Raw genomic sequence first — 16,466 nt, 5'->3', positions numbered from 1 at the left:
TTAATGTCTGTGAATCACAGGCCATGGTTAGAAAGGCCACTCAGAGAGGTGTCTGAGGAACATTTAGATACTCCTTAAATAAACCTGGGGCTTTTTTTTTTTTCCTTTTTCCGTCCTGGCCTCTGCAAAAAGCACAGGCTGCATCTATGCAGCTAATGAAATTTCCTGCTGATTGGACCCTAAACAATTACTGCATCTTCTGATTGCTAATAGCTGGGCTGCTAAGAAGGGAAGAAGTTCTATTAGGAGGCAGGGACCCAACAGAGAACATCCCAGCTGATGTCAGCTAATGCCCTCTCCAGTGTACACCAGGAGTTCAACCTGTGTGTTCCTGATTAATCCCAGTGTGAGGCACCTGCAGCACTGGAATGGTGTTAATCAGGCCCAGCACGCTGCCCTGGGCTGCACATGGTGGTGGGAAGGGTTTCTCAGCTGCAGAGAGGCAGATGCTTATCTATTTATTAGCAGCAAGTTCATCACTTCATCATTTCCTGGTGCAGATTAAGTAGGGGACAAAAGGTTCCTTCTGGCAGCTTTCTGGGCAGCTACTGTGGCTCGAAAAACCCAACTAAAAGTCTATGTGACAGTGCTTTGTTCTTCCAAAATAAATGATGTGGTTCTTTCTCTAAACAACAAAACAGAGTCCTGCCAGCAGCCTGATGTTCCTGGGGAGCCCAGCAGTGATGAACAGGGAAATGAAGCTCAAATCTCAGGAACAGCTTTGTGCAGGAAATCACCTGAACAGCACGGTGTTGAGACCACCAGGATGGGCACACATTGGTAAGAGGATCTGGGATAAAAATAGAGTTGTTACTTTTGTCAGCAAGCACCAGCACCTCCCTGTGCCCCACAGATGAGCTGGGTCTGAATCCTTCACCTGACTGGTTTTAAGGATGAAGAAGGGAAGCTCAGCTCAATTGATGCAGCTGTAATTTATTCCGGGGCTCTGCTCCTCCCTTCACTGGCTCTTCAGGTCCTTTGGAAGCCTCTCCCAGTCCTCTGGAAGCTTCTCCCAGGCACTGTTGCTCTTCCTGAGGCTGTGGTTTCACTCCTTGGGCAACAAAATGTGCTGTGAAGGGCACGGTGAGAATAGGGGGTGTAAATTGGGTCTTTGCCTGTGGTCCATAACAGCTCAAATGTGTTAGTATTCCAGATATGATTTGAGGCTCTTATTTTCTCCATGTTCTCTAGGGAGAATGGTAAATCTGTGGAATTTGGGTGATATTTCCTATGAGGTTTATGATATGATGTTGATTAAGTCACTGAGTCTGTTGTAAATTTCTTTAATAAATATATTTGTATATATATGTATTTCTGGTGGCATAGAAATAATCTTGTGCCACCAGATGTTGGAATGGGATGGGAGCCATCTGAACATGCTGGAAAAGAGCTCTGGGGGTGACTTCACGCTGCTGTTGTGTTGGCTGGATTTCATATGGTCTGCAAACTGCCTCTGAATTTGGGGTCTTCCAAGAATGGAATAGCTCATTAATCCTGGCAGAACTTTTCCAGTGCTGGTTCATATTGGGGTTTCTGGCATTGTCAGTGTATTTCTTCTTGGGCATTGGAGCTCAATCTGCAGTGGAGGTTTTTTTTTTTTTTTTTCAGAGTCCTTTTTTTTTTCCATATATATTGTAATATTTTCCCAAACCTTTCACCATTAAATTAACACTAGGGTGTGGAGGACACTTTTTGTTTTCACTTTCCATTCCTGTGGTAATGTTCTGTAGAAATGACTCTCTCCTGCAGATTTCATTAGAAAAGGCAACATTTTACCACTTTCTTCCAGCTGGGGTTCACCACTGCAAAATTGATCCTGTTCACTCCCAGAACCAACTGTCCTTATTTCCCTGATGACAGCAATTAACAGCTTTATCAAGTGGCTGTGGCCTTTATCTTGGAGATTACCTGGGTGCCCCAAACTGGGTGCCCAGAGGGCCTTGTGATGTGAATTAAAATACACCTTGACTCAAATGGGCTGAGGAGTTTCCTCTGGAGATGCTCTGGAAAGAAACCCAGCAGGGACTGAAAAACAAATAAGGTTTTCTTGTAGTTTGTTGCTTTGTTGGTTTCCTGTCAAATACTTTGATTTCCTTTATTCCTCTAGAGCTCAGTGCTGGTTTTAATGGAGCTGTGGGTAAGGTGTGGGTAAAGTGTGTTATCTATCAAGCCTCATGTTCCCAAAAGGAATATCTATTTTCTTAAGCTCCTCTGCCGTCTAAATGCTTCACTTTGCTTTTCAAACCTCTTCCTTTTCTCTGCCATATTTTTTTTTCTGTCATGTTAGATCTTTAGTCTCTCTTGCTTCAATTTTCTGTATTTCCTGCAAATTTTGCTCCCTTTATTTTCAGCTATGACTTTAATGCACAGTCCCTGGAGGCTCCCTGCTGGGAGAAAAAGGAGCAGCGATTTGAAACATTAGGTTGTGCTTTACTGAGGTTGAACTTTCTGCTCATTAGAGAACAGAATTGGCTACCAGGGAATAACAATGAAGGGGGTGGGTGTTTCTTCCCCCCTTTGTTCTACAAGAGCAGCTGCTTCAGGTACCAGGTGGTTCCTGCCTGTGATGAGCAGCTCTCTGTGCTCCCAGCCAGAGCTGGAGAACCTCTGTTGGCCAATCAAAGTCCATTTCAAATAAAATGATGGGTATTTGAATGTAGTCATACCGTGGTTATGCAGTTCCTTGTGCTGCAGTGGGATCCATCTCCTCTGGTTGGAATGCACAAGGGGTTTCGTTTTTTTGGTCTGGCTTTGGCTGCTCAAACACAGCTCTCTGTGCTCCCTGATAAAATGTTAATGGGGCAAAACACAGGAAATGCAAATAATACGGAAAAGGAATTGTGCATGAGAGGATGGTGAAAGATTATTCTCATTTTTGGGCTGTGTTCAGTTAAATTGGGACTCCAGCTCCTGTGGAAGAGCACTGGCTGTGTTTTTGAGGATGTCTGACAGCAAAGACCCTCAGGACATATTGAGAAAGATGTTGATAGTGATTTGTTTACTTTATATAAGTACCTCTTTTCCTTGCCGAGGACTGGTGCCAGCTGCAGCCTGTGGTTTCCTCTCCAAATTTGCATTGGGGAGGAGAGAAAGTGAGGAAAAAGATGGATTTGACAAGGCACTGCTTTGCATTTATCGATAGGAAACCAAGATCCATCTGACAGTGAGGACTCATGCAGGTTTAAGACTGTGCCATGTAGTTTTTAGCATCATCAGCTTCTCTTGCATAATAGGGAACTTTTTGCTGTCAGTATCTCCTGCTGGATGAGATGGCAAAGAAATATTACAAATGGTGATCATTTAAAAAAGATGTTGGGAAGAAAATGTGTGTGGCTTTGAGGTTGGGAAGAGCCCTCTGGCAGGATCCTGTTAAAAGTACAGGGCTGCCTGAGGTGTTCCTGGATCTCCTCAGGCACTGGGAAAAGGTTTCTGTGAGAGCCAGTTCTCTTATCTCCCTCTGATATTTCATCCTGCCTGTTCTCAGCAAGTTTCTGATGGCTTTGAGGGGGGCTTTTCTTGGTAAAAGGAACAACTCCAATAACTCTTGCAGGACTGTTCATCTTCCACATGTATTTCAGAGAGTCATAAATACATTTCTTGACATTATGGACTGGTTACAACAGATGAAAATCTCTGTTATATGTATGGACTTAATGCTCAACCTAGAAATTTCCGGAGGAAATGTATATATCATAAATATATATGATATATATATGACCACCCACAGATGTATATGTAGACACACACATACATTTTCTGCTTTTGTGTGGCTGATCCACCCTAAATGTATTTAATGTAGTTTAGGGTAGTTTCAGTAACCAAATCTAAGACAAAAGGGTTGTCAATCATGCTGAGAGAGGAGGGCAAGTTTGCCAAGTGGAGGATCCCTCTGGGATTTATGGATGCTTCCCTTGGACCTGCTTTCCACTGATAAGGGACAGGAGTAATAAATCCCTCTAAGATTGAGCTTCTCACCTGCACCACTTCCTGGCTAGGGAAAATCAATCTGTAATGCCACTTGCTGGGAATAGTGAGATTCAATAAGGAAGAGGAAAATTGGAGTGATGATTTTAAGAAAACCCAAGAAGAGTCTGGCTTTCCTGCAGAAAGAGCTAAATTAGAGCAACATGTTCCTTTCAGTAGTACAAGTCTCACAAGCTGCAGAACTCTGGCTGAGAAAGAATCCAGACCCAGAGACTGGTTTGGGACCATCAGCACCTGCTGCTCCAAACACATTTGGGAACTGATTTGGTTTTATTATTGCCATTAATATATTTTATATAATTAATATATTTATCCATATTTATACTATCAATATTCATATTTATAGATTTATTAATCAATATATGATATTTAAGTAATAATATTTATTAAATTAAATATCAAAAGAATATATTTTATTATTGATATATTTATAAATAATAATATGTAAATAATATGTAAATAATGTAAACACAGCAATATTTATTAATTAATATTATATACAATATTTTAAAATTAATATTATATTTCATATTCAAAAGTAATATATTTATTATTATCGATAAATTTATCAATTATAATATGGGAATAATAAAATACCATAAAGATAATAAATAAATAATATAAACCCCAATTATATTAATTAATATTATATAGAATATTTAAAATTATATTTTTAAATATATTTGTAAAAGAATATATTTATTAAATATTTTAAAGAAATATATTTATTAAATATATTTATATTATGCAGTATATTATTAAATATAATTTAATATAAATAATTATACAAATAATTATACAAATATAAATAATATTATATTTGGTATTCAAAATGAATATATTTATTATTAATATTGTTGCTATATTTATACTATATTATTTATATAATTAATAATAATATAAATTATTATTTAATAATAATTTCTATTATTATTACCCTGCTGAGGATCTGGATGATGCCCCATGCTGCAGCATCACCTGGGTCTGATGGAGAGGGGGGATGTGAGCACCCCCAAAGGTGGACAAAGATTTTTGGGGTTTAGGAGTGTTCAATGTGTGCAGGTGTCTCAGCAAATCTTCTGGGCTCCCATTTGCCTGTGTCAGTTCATTTGGTTTTTTGGCTTCCTGGAAGGGCTTTCAGGGGCTGCTTCACCGCAGCATTCCTGTGGTCTGTGCCTGACCTCTGTTTTCTCCTTTCTCTTCTTCCATGGAAATGGCAATGAAAGGGGAGGATAATTTTTTTTTTTTTTTAAATTATTTTCTCCACATGTTTTTATAAAAGCTGTCTTCTCCAGGAAGCCTGTAAAAATCAATGGAAAGACATTGGTGGATAATTAACCTGGCTGAGTTCTAAAGGGATTTTTTACTCCAGGATAGGGTACACCAGCAGGCACATTTTCCTTGTCCTTTGTATTTTATTCATCTGTCTGTCTGTTTTCTGTCTTTTATCTGCCAGCTGCTTTTTGGTAAGAGATCAGTCTTGCAAAGGTGAAGTAATTTCCATTCTTCAAAATCTGAAAGCGCAAAGTATTGCTGTGAAACCCTTTCAAATAGATTTCTACTGAATGAAAAGCCCTGTTGGGGAAAAAAAAATCATAAGGCAGCAGAAGATACTGGCAACAGATGAGTGAGCTGATAGAACTCAGTTATTCATGGTGAAACAAAGCTGTGTGCAGGAGGTGAGGTGAAGCAAGTTCCCTCTCCAATGGGGAGCTGGAGAATGAAGCAGAGAAACAGCAGGAGAAGTTTTTGGTAGAACTGCCTTTGGGGATGATTCTTTGGTGTCTGCCTCCTTTTTTCCATGAATGCAGCCTCTGACCTAACCAGGAACTGCTGGTTGGAAAGTGATCGTTTCTTTCATCTTTTTCTCCCTCCTCACCCTTTTTTTCCAGCAGAAAGCATTGACTTCTTCCAAATAAACACAAAGAGAAACCACAGGTTTTTTTCAACCAAGTGCAGCATTTTTGTGGGGAGAGAAAAATGGAGCAGATTCAAGTGCAGCTTCCTCACAGAAGATTTTGCTAAAAAAATGGGGGTGACTTTATATTCATAGTAAAAAATGAAGGCTCTTATAGTGAGCTAAAGCCTGGTAGCTCATTCTGGACAAAAATCTCTGAATGTGAGGGAAATTTAGACTAAGCAAGGGACAATGACATGTGGACTCTGTAAGGCTCCTTGTTCTCACTCTGCTTTTCAAAGTGTGCTCTGACTTTGGCTGTCACCTGCCAAACTCTTTCACATGAAGAATTCCCTTTTTTCCCCCTAAAATGAAGACAGCTGCTGCCTCTCACATTAGCACTAATTTAGGTGTGTTTTGTTCACAGTTGGCTGTAACCAGAATGAACAATTCTGTCTAGTTCTGCTGCTTCTCATCCTGGCTCTGGTTTCCAATTTTCAGCGTGTGCCCTTGTCCCAAAGGCCAGTCTGTGCTGATCCATGGAAAATTATGTTTCTTTCCACTTTCAAGTCCTTATGTCTAGCATGCATGAGACCTTTTTATGTTCATTCCAGAGTCCTTGTGAATCTTGGGAAACTGTGGAAACCTTTGAGCATGTGGAGCCTCTAGTTGGATCTTGTCCCAATACAGAGATGTGGTGCAGACACAAAACCTCTCTTCAGGTCAGTGGTTTCAATGGGAGTGGGAGCAACACAAATGCAGCAGAAATCACAATGAATGATTCTTTAATAACTGAAGGGGAGGGCTTGATTTCTGCCTCTGCATTATGAGAAATAATGAGGAATATTTCAGTGTGAAAACTGCTTTGGAGTGTGGGAGTCTTTGCTCCTAGGGGGACAATAGGAACATTCCTCTCCTTACAAATGCTGTTGGAAAATCCACAGCAAAAATGCAGCTATTTCGCAAATAATTTCCAAATCTTCATGTTTTTATCATTTCTGCCCAATTAAGATTTTCTCCAAAAGGTGGAAATTGCTGTTGGTTTTTTCCAGCTGGAGATGGTAAATCACTTCTTTGAAGCTGGACTGTCCTGTTTGCCTATTTGAGCAGTTTGTCTTCTAATGAGTTGCTGTGATCTTTATCTTATTTCAACCACCCTGGCTCAGTGCCACGTCCACCTTGTGGGAATTGAGGAATTCCCTGCCTGTGTCTGCTACAGCTCTTTGGGATTTTCTGAGAAGTGGAAGCCTCCTTTGAAATTTTGCTGGAGAGATCAGTCCTGGAACTTTCAATGGCAACAGAGGGGTCTGAATTCCTTTTGTGCTGTGGTCTCACCTGAGCTTGGCATCACGTCTCGGGGGCCAGGAACACTTTGTACCAAGTCACTTGGATCAGAAGAGAAGGGAATGAGAGCCCAACAGCACCCAGTCCTCAGTTTAGCAGATGTGGAGGTTCTTTAGGTGTCTGTGCAGTGTCATACTGGTGTAAGGGGCATTAATGTCACAGGAAGGGATTTTCAGTGCCACAAGATCTTCAGAGGGGCACAATAGTTGCTGCCTGGAGTCTTCCTCAAATGCTCTGGAGTCTGGCAGTGAAGCTCCTGTGCTGCCATGGTGCCTGGTGGCCTCAGCTGGCCTCTCCTGTGTCTCTTTTATCACAGCTTCCAGCAATGCTTGTGCTTCACTTCATCTTTCAGATAGCATTGATTTCAGAGGACTGTTTCTTATTTCAGACCTCTCCTTTTCTATGTGATAAGGAAACCTATTTCTTTCTTTTTTTTTTTCCTTTTGCTTACAAGATTATGTAGCCTACATTCTTTGGAGGGTAATTTCACTAATTCTCCTTTGCTATGCTGACAGCACAATTATCATCTCACTTGACAGCTGTTCCCTTGAATTTTAAACATCCAAAACACATCCAAGGGCACTGGAGGAATTCAGTGGTACTGCTGTCTGTTGCTAAGCTTTTTTGGAAGGGAAAAGGATTTCTGCAGTCCAAGGGAAGACATTCCAGGGGATGTAGATGGCAGCTCTCTGGTGAGAAGAGATTTGAGAAATCAGATTTAAGAATGAAAACTACAAGCAGCAAATCACCCGAAAGAGCAACTAGGAGCAAAGGAGATCGAACAGAAAAATAAGGAATGCTTTTCTTTGACTTTCCTTCACAGGAGGAGCTGGTCCTGCCATGCAGTGGCCATTTCCAGTGTGGCGTGGGAAAAGGAGCTGGACTACAACCAGCCCCCGTGGGTGATCACACAGCTGTTCCCAGTGACATTGATGCCCATTGGACTTGGACTCCATTACAAATCTTTGACATCAAACCAGCAACATGAATGAGGAACTTGTCAGTTGGAGATTCAGTAAATGAAACCTGATTTTTTTGATGACCCAAACTCAAATGTGGTATTTTGGAGATATTGGTGTTCTAACTGTGTGCATTCATGGGATGGGGCTGAATCCCTAATGGCAGCCAGAAAACAAGGGGTGAGACTTCAGTATCTCCAAAGAGCTGTTTCTCTGTCATCCACCACATTCTTTTCTTCTCCCTCTTGCTAAAACCCTTAGTTTGTTCAGCAAAATGGGGGGAAAAGGGTCAAAACTTTCAGAAGGAGCCTTAGATACGAATGTCATTATGCTTTACTCATTTGGGTGTCCCTGAGATGGGAAACAATGAAGACCCTTAACCTCAGGATGATTTTACAAGTCAAACTTATTAAATCAACCATGTGAGTATTTACAAGTAAAAAGCATTGGGAATCACTAAACAGGTATTAAAAACCTGTATGCCTTATCATGAATTATGCCTTATCATTTTTAATGCAGAAAGCATCAATCTTTCCTCCCTGAAGGCCAAGATGCTTTGCCAGAGCTCCAGGGGAAAAAAGGTTGGGATGTCTGCACTGCTTGTTTTGTTTCCTTATCCTGGATGGAAGAGTCTTGTTGTGGCACCTGTAGCATCTTCTGTATTAACTGATGAAACACAAGATAAGGGAACAGATGTTAATGAGATAATTTCATTTAATCCAGGCCCGAGGTCTGCCTCCCTGTTGCCTTGGAGACAAGACAGCCCTTTTGTGGAGGGATGTGAATGAGATCTGCCTGAAAAGTGCACTTGAGTTTGTTCTGCACCTTTCCAGCAGCTCGTGCAGCTTCTGGTTTAGGATCAGAGCAGGGGCTTTCTCTGTTCTTCCCACATCATAAATATGGACATGTTTGCCAATAACTGAGTTTTCTGTTCATATTTGACTAAAAGCTGAGGTCAAAAAGCTCAGGTTTATGGTACCCACTTAGTAGGAGAGATGGTTTAAGCTGAAAAAGCCTTTTTTACCAACACTGGTTGCAGATGGGTGCTTAGGACGGAGCCCACCTGGGTGCAGAGCACTCATACCAAAAACCACATTGTGCCCCTGAACAGGCTGGTGGGATCCTGCAGCCCTCCCTGGGAGGGTCAGCACCTGCAGTGATTAACATTTGAGCAGAGGGAATTCTGGTTGTTCTCAGTGTTGCAGTGAGAAGGATGACTGTGATGACAGACTGGCTTTTTGTGCATTCTGTTTGAGCTCTCCTGCAGAACAGGCAGCCTGAGGACTCGAGGACTAGAAAAGATTCATTCATGTGAGCTTTCTAACCAGTATCCACCAAAACTTGCAACAGTTTCCCATCATTACCTACAATTAATATAATTTGTTCCTCATTCCCATTGCCAGGGAATGAACTGATCATCCCTCTCCATTGCCAGTTGCTTATTTGATTTCTCCCCACCACTTTCTGATCAAGTAAAACTGCCAAGATCCAGCACCTTCCTTCTGGGCTGATTTAATTACTTTACTTTGGAATCTCTGTCTCAGCTTTACCTTTTGCTGCCCAGTACAGCTGCAATGTTCCCCCAGGTTTCCTCCTCTGAGGAGGTTTTTTGTTAGATGATGCTGATGTGGATGGAAGGTTTCCATTCCCCCTCTGTGCTCCAGCTCCCTCCCAGCAGCAAGTCTGCTGTTCCCAAGGCTCAGCAGCAGGTAGGGGCAGTTTCCTAATGGATGCACAGTAATATCTTTCCCTTTTGGAGCACCACCTCTTCTGTAATATTATGAACTACAGTGATTGTTCTGGCCTGTGTTTGCCATTGTACTCCTTGTACTTATTGTGCTTTCAGTCTGTGCAATCAGCAGGATATGGGAAGGACTCTTTGGCACCTTTGCTTAGTGATTAGTATTTGTGTAGCACTTGAAAGCGTAAAGTGCATTAAAAGGGATAAGTAGTATTATTAATAATGACATGCTTGACTATACAGAATGGAGCTTATGCATATTTGTGGTGATAATCCCCTGTCTTCTCTTTATCAAACATTGTTGTCTTTCTGATCTGCTTCCAGCTTATCTTCCTCACACCTGTCAAAGCACTCTTCAAACAGCTTTTCTTCTTCCTCTGATTAAAGGCACACACAAGAAAGATTCCTCTCGACACAGAATTCAGCCTTCAGGTTTCAGTGACCATGTCCAGGTGTGGTGGTCTCTGAGCCATGTTCAGAGACTTTGATGTCATCAGGTTTCCACTAATCTCTCTGTCTATTGCTGACCTAAGGTCTGCCATTCATTAAAACCCATTTTGTTTTCAGCAGCATTTGGGGTTTGATCTTCCTGGAGGAGTGATTTCCTCTGTCCAGGTAATGTTTCATCTGTGCTTTTTATAAACCAGTTTATTTTTATGTCACCCCATGCAACGTCCTGTTGGAAAATCAGCTTTGTGGCTGAGGAGGAAATTAATAGAGACATAAAGAACATTTTTCTTAATGGCTGAGGCAGATTTAAGGCAGAGTTCTTCCCTTTCTATCTCAAGTTGAAAAAACAGGGTGAATTTTGTGTGCACTCCTCTGCTTGAATTTTGAGGAGGTTAGGGCAGGAAGGATGTCTGCAAGAGATGAGGTTTAATGGAGGTGGAGGAGTCTGTGCTTTTTAAGTGGCCACTTTGTCAGGGCCCCTCTCAGCCCAAAATACCTCCAAAATTAGCTCCATGCTCAGCCCCACGTTGGCATCAGGAGCCTTCAAAGTGTTTTAAAATGTACTGGAGCCAACAGAGGTTCATTGCCAGCAACTGACCTTGGGTGTTTTTTGTGGAACCTGCTCAGGTTTCCAGCCCTGGTATCAAAACATTGGTGTAATCAGAACCTTTCTGCTGCTTTACCAGGAGACAGGAAAGAGAACAGCATCTCCTGGAGAAAGGGAGGCATAAAATGTCTAATCTGGGCAGTGTGTGGTACCTGTGCAGAGTTATCAGCATGGCTCAGAGGAAGGGTTAATTCACAGACAGCTGAGCAGAAAGTAAATTAGTCACTAAATTACTTGGGTCTTCCTCCTCCAGCCTGGGTCACCCTGTGCCCCAGACCCTCAGTTTTCATGGAGGACAAGGCCTGGGGAGCAGAATGGAGATGTGGGGCTGGGCTCAGGGCTGGATCAGAAACCAGAGCCATCAGTCCTTGTTGTGGGATGGAGATTCTACTTTCAGGCACATCTTGCTTCTCTAAGTGTCCATTCTAAATATTTTGCCCTGATGGATGGAGTTGTTGAGCATTTATTTTTCTTCTGTACTCACATGAGGATATTGAGGTCTTGCAGAAATGGATTGCCTCCAGTTGATTATCCAAAGTGACTTTTCAAACCCTGTGTCTCCCTCCCATTCTGACATCCTGGAGTACACACACCTGGCCTAGTGCTCTGAAATGCAGAAAAGACTTTTCCCTCCCATAGACATGAGATTTTTTTTTCTATATAATCTCCTTGATTATATCCATGAGACCTGATTCTCTTAGAACTTGCAAGATTCAGTACAACAAAGGCCCCAGAAATATGGAAGTACCTTAGTGGAGTGTGCTGCAGGGGACATTCAAGCCTTCAGAGAGAATTAATTTTTATTTTAGAACTATGTGATGACCAAAATCAAATTATCAAAGCCTTGCCAATAAGAAATTCAGCAATATTGGGTTGATGCTTCTCTTTCAATTACCTGCAGCATTTCCAGAGACTTGAGAGTAAACAGCAATTCAAGCTGCCTACTGCTCAGAGGCTTTAATTAACTCTAATGATAATTGCAGAGCATGTGTTGCCATTTTGGGCAGCAATTACACGGCTTATGTGGGGATTCTTGTGTGGGTGAGAAGTGGTGTGGGGGGGGAAAAAGCCCCTGGTATCTGAACATATATTTATACACTTGTTAAATTTGGATTTTATTAGAGAGAGGAGTCTGCTTTCAGCTCTGAGAGCACTGAACATCACAAAGGTCCTCCTGCCATCACACTCAGGCCAAACAGAGCCTGGGCTGGAGTTTGGCTTTATTCTGAAAAGGCAGAACTGATCTCTCTGTTCAGCATTTCAAGAATCTTTCCAAATGGGGACGCAAAGATTGAATTTTCCTTGGAAACACATGAGCCTAGAAGGGATCCATGTGAGAAGCACAGACTATTTCCAAGAGCACAAGGTAATAAAGGTTGGCCCCTGTGGGGATTTCCTTCAGCTGTCCTGAAAAGCCCAGCTGAAATGGAGCTGGGATTGGGAGCACAAACAGCCTCATTCTGTGGATGTTCTCACACAGCCCTGCCTTCATTAGTTCTGGAAGTTTTCTTGGATGTTGAGTGAACAAACATCACTCCACTGACAACCCAACCTCAAGTGACCTCAGAAACTTTCTTTAAATGTACCTTTCTTCTGCCCTCCCCTCTGACTCCATCAGAATTAAAATAATTCAAGGCTTGTGGTGTGTTAACCTCACCCTAAAAATGAAGTTCCAGCTCCTCGGGGTTCCTGTTGTCTCTGTCGTAGGGAAGTTCTCACAAGTCTCCGTCTTAAAAAGAGAGAGCATTTCAGTTTTATATCAAGAGGTTGGAAATGGTTCCCCATTTCTCAGTGGGAAAACTTGCTCAGAGTTCATTTTCCTTTTGTGAGTTTTTTTTTTTTCCTGAACATATTTGATAGGTTTTCTTTGAGTGCTCTGTTTTTGTAAACACAGACTGTGAAATCATCTCTGAATGTTGTAGCCCACATTTATCAGCAATCAAAAACCAAAAGCATAAAAAAGCAGATAAAAGCTGGATTCTTTTCCTTTGGACTAGAAGAGGTTGAAAAAGAGCTTCTGCCATGGAGACACAAAAGAACCCTCCTCATAAAGGCTGTTGTGAAGGCAAAAAAACATGGATATTTTGAAAACTAAGCTAATGGCCTTATTTCAAAAGTCAAAGCAATGCAGCCAAAACATTTCTGGTGGTGTGGTGTTTTGGTGGTTTTGTTTTTTTTTTTGTGTTTTTTTTTTGTTTTTTTTTCCTCTCCTGCTTTCTGATGTTAGAAACCATATCAGATGGGCAAAAGGATCAAATGGGATAGTTGTGTTGATTATTCATAAACCCTGAGTGCCCATTATTGCTTGGAAAGGATAAAAACAAAGAAACAAAAAAAGAGAATATTTTAAAGACTTGTTAGACATTCTGTATTTGGTAGAAATATTTCATTAACCTGCAGAGACCGTGAGGTGATTTAATGAATCTTTTCACATCTAAGCTGTATCTTGGTTTTAGAATAAAGCTGATGCAAGCTGAGGGGAGATTTTTTTTATTTAATTAATGTCTCCATTTTCGGTTTAGCCTTATTCCTTCACCCTTAGGGTTCTTGCACAGGTGACTTCTATCTAAACTATGAGTATCACTTGATCTGATACTGTTTGGGGACATCCTGATGAGTTTTTACAATATTTTGGGTGTGACATGGAGGAGAATCAAATAGAGCAAACTCTGAACCAATTACTATGCTGCCACAGTTCTCATTTTTGTCATTTCAAGCTCGAAGGGTGATAAGGACCCTTTTGGACACAGATGGCAGTTGTTGAGTGTCATTATAAATACATTTCTTGGTGACTATTTGATGCTGAGGCTTGAAAGGTTGCAGAGTCCTGTTCTGCATCGACTTCAGTCAGGCACCACTTGTCCAACAAACAGCCTGGGAATGATTCTGAGAGCATTTGGTGCCTGCTGAGTGTGTCCATGTAGGCACTGTCCATCCAAGAGAAAACCCCCACACTCAAGGCTGTGCTTTGTCATTGCCAGTTATGAATTCTCCAACAGTGCTGAGTTTTGTAGAATTTTGGGAGACAGCTCTTGCCTCTTACCATGACCATAAAATCACATCTAATCATGGAGAAAAAGGCCAAATTTGAAAGATAAAATGAGCTTTTCAGTCCTGCTGGTAGTGCTGCCAAAGAAGTGTGCTTTAAAGTTACACAGCAAGGTGAGTGTATCCCGAGGTTATAATAAATGTGGGAACTCTATAATTATTCCAGGCTATTGTATGGTAATCAGAAATGCAGACTTGCAAACCCCTGTGCCACTGCTGTGCTGTAGCTATTTTTTCCCCCCCTCTCTGCAGCTCTGCCAGGAAAAGACCATTAATTAAAGCTTCCATGCTCCAGTGACCCTCCCCTCCAGTCTCAGAAGTTGTATTTTCTTCTCCCTCTTTCCTCCTTTGTTCATCTCCCAGAGTTTACTCGTTTTCAGGGCTGTGCAGTTTTCACCTTGGGGTGGTTCAGACTCCTGCAAGTCCTCAAAGCTTCTGTGTCCCCACAACATGGTCTGTCAGAAAAAGTCCCTGTCCGTGTGTCCTGCTGACCTTTAGAGGTAAATGTTTTCACTGCAGTCTTTTTTCACTGTGAAATAACTGGGTAAAGCTTGTTAGCATCAGTGTTTTAATTGTTTTTTTGTCAATTTTGTCAACACCGAGCCTGGGAAATGCTGGTGGATGTTGGAGGTGTGTTCTGGATCATGTTGCAATGGGAAGGTTTTGACTTTGGAGGCTTTTTCACACCAAATCCAAAACAAGGAATCTGTTTTTCCTGGGTTTTTAGGGTGGTGGTCTTACCAAACAATGTGTTAAAACAACACGATAAAGTTTATCAGCAAAGGAAAAATAAGGAGGAATTGCATTTCTAGTCTTAAAGCAATTGATTTCATTACACCTTTTCCTTCTTTTTTTGTCTCAGGCTTTATCTCCGCCCCCAGATCTGTCTCCACAGCCTCCACACCTGTAACATTTCCTGTTGTTTGGTATTTTTTTGTTGGTGCAATTAAATCCTCTGTGGGTGAAGAGAATATGTGTTTGTCCTCAGTTTGCCTGGGAAAACCGGATGCATAGCAGCACAATAAATTTCCCAGAACAAGGTCCTGTCCTTGTGACATAAAAAAAATATATAGACTGTGAAAGAAATGGAGGGAAACAGATTGGATGGGAGTCAATTAGGGCGCCTTTATTGTCAGCAGTTGATGAGCACAGGAGGAGGGTGCTGTCAGATCTCCCTATAAACCCATGAATTAGGGTATAACTTGTCACTTCTTGTGCTAATGGTGAGGAATGGGCACAGCCAGAGCTGGAGGTGACAGTGGCACTCCGGGGCCAGTTTAGCTGAGATAAATGTGGGGAGAGGAGCCTGGGCTGTGCAGGTGGGGCTGGGGCTGTTCTGCCCTGTCCCTGCTCACTGGCCTTGCCCCCAGCTCTGCCCATCCTGTCCTTGCTCCTTGGAGGGTGTTCATTGATGCTTCTGTCAGAGCTGGCAACCAAGTGAACCCGAGGCTTCTTTTACTCAGCCTGGCTGTGCTGGAGTTGATCTGAACTGTTGTTTGTGGTGCACAATGGGCTCCCCAGAGTGAGTTATTGACTGCAGCAACAACGAGCAGCTCCTGAGAAATCTCACATCGCTGCTCTGGGAGAGGGTTGTGTGATGCTAATTGCTCTGACTCAAGGGCAAAGCAAACTTTAATTTATAAATTCATTATTGTGCTGTAGCCATGGCCTTTATTGGCTTCTCACAGGTGATTTTACTGCTGGAAACTCCTCTGGTCAGGAACCAAATTATTTATTGGCAACCAGTCAAAACCAGTGAAGCATTAACTCTGCACATATTAGTAAGTGGAATAATTAATCCAAGCTCCAAAATACTAATTTATTGGTACAGTATCCTGTAACAGCACTAATGGGGGCAGCTGTGGGTGCAGAGAGAAACAGATTGGATGCACATCTGGAAATAGGAAATGTTGCCCTTTGGCAGAACTTTCCTGGCTTTTTGTGAACAGAGAGCCATCCCCATTTAGAGAATCAGATGTTTCAGGGCTGTGAGCTTCATCCCTCTTTGCTGGCTTTCTCTTGGGCCACTGGAAGGCTCCTGCCCTGGAACATGTGGAGTCCTCCATGACTTGGTGAGTGTATTGGAGTATCGGCGATTGATGGAGAGACGGGGAGACTGACCATGATCAGAATTCGATTTTACTCAGGTTTTCCAAGAACTTCTATACCAATTCAGTAAGGTTAATGATTTCTACTACAATAATTAGGTTAAAAGATCATACAAACAACTCATGCATTTTTCAACATCTTTATCGTAGGGGGTTGATTGAATCTTCTTCCTTAAGCAGGTTTCTAATCCCATCTTCTCATAAGCTCAAAGTTCTGTTTATTCCTGCCATGGCATCCTAGTCTAGATGTGCTAATTGAGTCTGTCTCACTCTCGTGAATTCCCACATTGGAGGGTTGTCATTGGCAGGTGGTTACACTGCTCCAGGT

At 41.9% G+C, this 16,466-nt stretch overlaps 1 long non-coding RNA gene across 1 annotated transcript; it reads left to right on the top strand.

The window, feature by feature from the left end:
* The first annotated feature begins 644 nt into the window (after positions 1 to 644).
* LOC310916934 lies at positions 645 to 9,092 on the top strand. Its single transcript, XR_014591368.1, has 3 exons — positions 645 to 780; positions 6,496 to 6,603; positions 8,049 to 9,092. It is a non-coding gene; the product is annotated as an uncharacterized lncRNA (long non-coding RNA).
* The last annotated feature ends 7,374 nt before the right edge of the window (positions 9,093 to 16,466 follow it).

This window comes from Zosterops lateralis, assembly GCF_965231275.1.
Source record: "Zosterops lateralis genome assembly, chromosome: 18".
Lineage (NCBI taxonomy): Eukaryota > Metazoa > Chordata > Aves > Passeriformes > Zosteropidae > Zosterops > Zosterops lateralis.
This window is presented reverse-complemented; position numbering and strand designations above follow the sequence as displayed.